The 5,919-nt window shown below is 46.0% G+C and overlaps 1 non-coding gene across 1 annotated transcript; it reads left to right on the forward strand.

Moving 5' to 3' along the window:
• The first annotated feature begins 565 nt into the window (after window positions 1–565).
• TRNAI-AAU (transfer RNA isoleucine (anticodon AAU)) lies at window positions 566–639 on the forward strand. The gene has a single exon. It is a non-coding gene; the product is annotated as a tRNA-Ile (tRNA).
• Window positions 640–5,919: the final 5,280 nt, after the last annotated feature.

Here is a 5,919-nt window from a genome sequence, read left to right on the forward strand (position 1 = left end):
AGAATTCTACAGCAGGGATAAATCCCTATTACTTTCGATGGGGTGGTTTTAAAATTCTGTATTTGGATTCATTATTTTTCCTCAAGCTTTTGCCAAAATTTCAGCCTTAGGATCAGACCAAGCATGATAAAATTTTAATCCAAAAAGCAAAATATAGGCAACTAAAAAGTGGATTTAGGTTGGAATGCCTATCTCAATCTTAATTACTATGGCCCAGATCCACAAAGGGATTTAGGCACCTACACCCCCAGATTTTAGGCACCATTATGACCCATAAAACCGCTGCTTGGCTGCCGCCTAACCCTATAGGCACCAAGTGAATTTAGGAACTTAAGTTTTCACTGTATAAGTTCTCTAGGTGTCTTAAGTTCCTGCCTCTGGGCATGTGCACTGCTGCCCCACTGTAGGCCTCTGGAAGCCTGTCTCATACCTAAACTCCAGTGCAATTCACAAAGTGGAAGATGATATGTGTTCTTCCCTTTGGAAAAGACAGAAAATATCATGTTGCCTCTATATATATCCTTGGTACGCCCACATCTTGAATACTGGATGCAGTATTTGTGTGGGCTGGTGAGCTCAGCTGGGTAGAGCGTGGTGCTAATAACGCCAAGGTCATGGGTTCAAGCCTCATGCTGGCCACTCCGTGTGCTGGATGGAGTGTGTGGCTTCTGCTCTTTAGTGGGGAGGGATAGCTCAGTGGTTTGAGCATTGGCCTGCTAAACCCAGGGTTGTGAGATCAATCCTTGAGGGAGCCATTTAGGGATCTAGGGCAAAAATTGGGGATTGGTCCTGCTTTGAGCAGGGGGTTGGACTAGATGACCTCCTGAGGTCCCTTCCAACCCTAACCTATGATTCTATGTGGTTGCCCCATCTCAAAAAAGATATATTGGAATTGGAAAAGGTTCAGAAAAGGGCAACCAAAATGATTAGGGAGATGGAACAGCTTCCATATGAGCAGGGATTAATAAGACTGGGACTTTTCAGCTTGGAAAAGAGATGGCTAAGGGGAGATATGATTGAGGTCTATAAAATCATGACTGGTGTGGAGAAAGTAAATAAGGAAGTATTTACTCCTTCTCATAACACAAGAAGTAGGGGTCACCAAATGAAATGAATAGGCAGCAGATTTAAAACAAATAAAAAGGAAGTATTTTTTCCACACAGTGTACAGTCAACCTGTGGAACTCTTTGCCAGAGGATTTGTGAAGGCCAAGACTATAACAGGGTTCAAAAAGAGCTAGATAAGTTCATGGAGGATAGGTCCATCAATGGCTATTAGCCAGAATAGGCAGGGATGGTGTCCCTAGCCTCTGTTTGCCATAAGTTAGGAATGGGTGACAGGGGATGGATCGCTTGATGATTACCTACATAGGCACCGACTCCATGGGTGCTTCAAGGGGAGGGTGGGAGCTTGGAGGAAGGGGTGGAGTGTGGGCAGGGCCTGAGGCTGAGTGGGGGTTGAGCACACCCATGGAAAGGAGGAAGCTGGTGCCTGAGATCACCTGTTCTGGGCTAAATGGACCGTTAGTCTGACCCAATATGGCCATTTTTATATTATGTTCTTATGTTCCTGTGTTCCGCCTAATTCATCTGCGGCCTGATCCAAGAAACGTGGTCTGAGCACATCTGCCAAATCAGGCCCCATTCAAAATCTGGCTGCCGGAGCAGGCTACTTAAATCGACACAGGCAAAAGAGCATGTGAGAATGGCTCTGTAGCCTGGTGGTTATGGTATCAACGAGGGACATCCGGAGTTCAGTCCCCCTGCTCCATTGACTGTTACTGTAGATTGTGCTGGCTTTTGTGAATTGCATTCTGAGGCACAAGTCTCTCCCCATGCATTGTATAGAGAACTTAGGTGTCTAACACAGGCTTTGTGGATCTCAGTGTTGTTTCTTTGACCTTCCTAGGTGCCTAAAAGTTAGGCCCTGTGACACTCAGGATCACATGCCACATGTAGATCCATCTGGGCCTGGGTTACCAGCCTGAGTGAAAGCCTTACTTGGGTTTTAGCTTGTAGCCTAAAAATGGGGCTTAGGTGCCCAAGTACATTTATGGATCCAGGCCCCACCGACTCCGCTATGAGGGCACAGGCTAAACCTTTTGAGTGCTGATAGTTCTTCACAATCCACCCCTATTGGTGTGCCCAAAAGGACTAATAAGTTCTCCCACAGCACACAGGGAAAGAATCACAGCGGCTCAGCTCGCTGTGGCACATAGAAACATGGGACACGACACCAGAAGTCCAGGTGACTCATGTGGGGGAAGCACAAGTCAGGACCCGATAATTCAGGCAGTGCTTTGCAGTGTGGCTGCTCACATCTAGGCTAGGCTAACCCGGCTGCTGATCATCATGTTAACTCTGCAGTGAAGACATGCCCTTAGTTCCCCATTTTACTCATGGGGATACTGTCTCCTTACCTCAAAGCGGTTGTTGTGAGGCCATTACTACAGTTATGAGGGACGTAGATCTACCTTAGATAGAAATACCAGGTGCAATGTTGAAAGAGTTTATATTTGTTTATTGTTGAGTAAGTTATTTTTATTTGGACTATGATGGTGCTTATTATAATGAATTTCTCTAGCAGAAAATTGCTGATCCCATTAGGGAGTACAGTCATTAACTCGGCGAGTCATCAAATGAGAAGAACTGAAATCAAGGCTAGAGCATGCTGTAGCCGGTTTTTGAAAAGGCTGTGCTGGACTGTGATCTCAAACCAGTCCAAACCAGAAGTCCTTGGAGTAAGGTGCAAATCAGGAATAAGTCAATGGGCCAGATACTCTGCCAATGTAAAAAGGCAAAGTTCCTCAAACTCAATGCACCTGCACTCTTTTACACCAGCACAGAGTTTACTTCAGTGGAGTAGCAGCAGGGTAAGTGAGAACAGATTCAGACAAACGGCCACATGCTGAGCTGGTGTGTTTTGGCATAACTCCCCTGAAATCAAAGGGACTATACCAGTTTATATCAGCTGAGGACCTAGTCCATTCTGTGTAACAGTTATTGTGTACACTCATTCTTCACAAGTGTCTAACGCTGGTATTTATGCTAAGGATGAGCTGAACGACAAAATTCAGATTCAGCCCAGGATCAAGCAGGTTTGAACCTGAGTTCTTGGGTTTTAGCTTTTTATAGAGATCTGAATCTGAACTTCACCTGTGTTCAGGTGTGTTTAAACATGGGCCTAAAACAAAAGCCTAGATCTAATTCTTCAAATTCAAGATAATCACGCTCAAGGAAATAACCCCTCTTGTAAAATTAACTTGAATGGACCCAATGTCCTGTGTTGGCCTGGATTTTGTCTATTAATGCGCGTGCGGGGGGGGGGGGGGTAGGATATCCTCTTAAGTGAAAGGAGGAGCGCTATTTATAATTGCATTTGTGACTGCACCAGTGCCTTGTCCATTAATGCTCAAATCCAAACAATGTAATTGAAATGATAGCTTTTGGAGACACCATCAGATTACTGGAGTCTCTTGGCAGCATTTCCTTCTTCCTTGAAAAGCACAGAAGTTGCATGCTATCAGCCAGAACAGGATGAACCAGCTCTGCTGGAGTGGCTGCCTCTGAATGAAGCAGGCAAACGTCCAGATATCCGTTTCCCGCACATTACTAGATTCTAATAACCCAGGCTGTCTCCTGGCTATAGACTTGTGTGCTCCTAGGAGAATTATTTCTTTGTTCGCAAAGAGTCTGGGCATCAATCCGAATATTACCTTTTCAAATCATTTGGCAAAGGTCAAAGAGTCACTAATGTAATGACTTCCACTCAACCCACATTCACCTTTCAAAAACTCCAGAGGTTACAGGTGACCCTGGGAGCATGTCCCAAAAGTCAGCAGACTCAGACTCCATCAGCCCAGCAGGGGATGCAAACTCTGGCGTCAAGGGCTCTCCACTGCTAATACCTAGTGCCTACAGTTCAGTTGAAAGTATTGGCAACAGGAGGGCCCCACTAATCTTGGTTGTTGAGACGGTGTGTAGAGAGTGACTCTGTGACAGGCAGGACCTACATCCTGAAGGAATTTATTGATCAGAATGAATGCTTTGATTTGCACCTGAAAATGAACTAGGAGCCAGTGACATCTATGGAGAATAGGACTATGCATTCCACATACCAAGGAAGGGTTATATTGTGGCACATAGCCACAGCACTGAGCTTGGGGAAGAGCAGACACAACTCACCCTAGGGGACAACCAAGGAAAGACTGTCTCCAAAGGCACAGTCCTTTCTCAAATTTCTTTATGCAGCACAGTCTTCAGTCAGCTACATCTTGGCCATCTCCTGCAGCTGCTTCTTCCCTATCCCCTGATGGGCAATTTGTACTCTTAAGGGTGAACATTGCGAGACTTTGTGCTTCTCTATATGCCAGTAATGTAACTAAACCTGGCCATCACATGAGGCATGCAAGGTGGGGATGAAGCCTGCTTACACCGTCCTTCCTATTGCACCCACATAATATGGCCAGTGAATAGTCCCTTGCTGTGCTAGCTAATGTTATCAAGGCTATCCCCTTGTCCAGCCATGCAGTTATCCAGGCTAGAGGTAGCAAAGGACAAGTTCTTCTTTTGATTACACCAATGGTAATCCAGGGAAACCCCAATGAAGTCAGCTGAGTTACTCCAGATTTACACTAGGTTAAGCGACAGCACAGTTGGGGCCCTACTCTGCAATTTACACAGGAGCCAAAGAACTAATCCCAAATGATATTGTGACAGGCCGGGTGAGAGACTTATAGTCATACTAAGGCCTTTTAGAGCCCAATTAATGCAAACAACTCCCCTTGAAGTACATTGAACGGCGTGTTTACAACAGACAAAGTGATCAGACCCTAAGCCCTGGTCTACACCATAGATTTATGTCGGTGTAACTGCGTCGCTCAGGGGCATGGAAAATCCACACCCCTGAGCAACACAGTTATATAGGCCAAACTCCCAGTGTAGACAGAGCTATAGTGACAGGAGGGCTTCTCCCATCAATATAGCTACCACTTTTTGAGGATTTCTCCTGTCAGCATAGGCGCCGACTCCGTGGGTGCACCGGGGCTGGAGCACCCTTTGGAAAAAAATAGTGGCTTTGGGAGAGGGCGGAGTGAGGGCAGGAAGAGGCGGGGTGAGGGCAGGGACTTGGGGGAGGAGGCAGAGTGGGAGTGGGGGTGGGGCCTCGGCCGAGCAGGGGTGTAGTACCCCTGGGGAAAAATAAAAGTCAGCGCCTATGCCTGTCGGCATTTGTAGTATCTTTACTCAGCGCTGCCGTGGCACAGCTGCACCTGTGTAAGTGCAGACAAGCCCGAAGAGTTTAAATTAAGAGCTTCAAAAGAGGGTCCCATGGCCCAGTTTCTTAAAAGGCTCCCATGCACTATACAATTTCTAGTGCAGACAGCTCAGAGCACTTCTCTCTTATAGTGCATTGGGAGGATGCCCTAATTCACTGCAGCTGGCCTCAGCCTGGTTTCCCTCATGGATAGGGCCTGACAGTTCCTGCACTACAAACTTTTGTCTGCTCGGGAGAGAGAAATAACCATCGCCCTGTTGATTTCTGGATACCTCCTCACAGAAACATTAATTGGGACCCAGCTATAGGTTAAAAAAAAAAATAAAGGACAGTAAGCTAATGTCCTGTGCATGGATTAAACAGGGATTCATCCTATGACCTGGAAGGAAAGGAGAGTGAGAAGCGTCAGTGCTTCTGGAAAAGCCTTCTGGAATTTAATGGGCATGAAACTAATAGAGGGCTAGAGAAATGTAATGGAGCCTTATAGAATTTAATAGCAAATGAGACTCTCTCTGTAGATTTTAAAACCAGCCCAGCAGAATGTTAAGCACGTATCCCTGCTGTAGAATTCTGTGGCTTGGTTCGATCACTTTTCTTTAGAATGTGTATTCTTTACTAAACTCCACAGGCCTTTCCCGCATGGG

The sequence above is a fragment of the Lepidochelys kempii genome, chromosome 1, assembly GCF_965140285.1.
Source record: "Lepidochelys kempii isolate rLepKem1 chromosome 1, rLepKem1.hap1, whole genome shotgun sequence".
In the NCBI taxonomy this organism is placed as follows: domain Eukaryota; kingdom Metazoa; phylum Chordata; order Testudines; family Cheloniidae; genus Lepidochelys; species Lepidochelys kempii.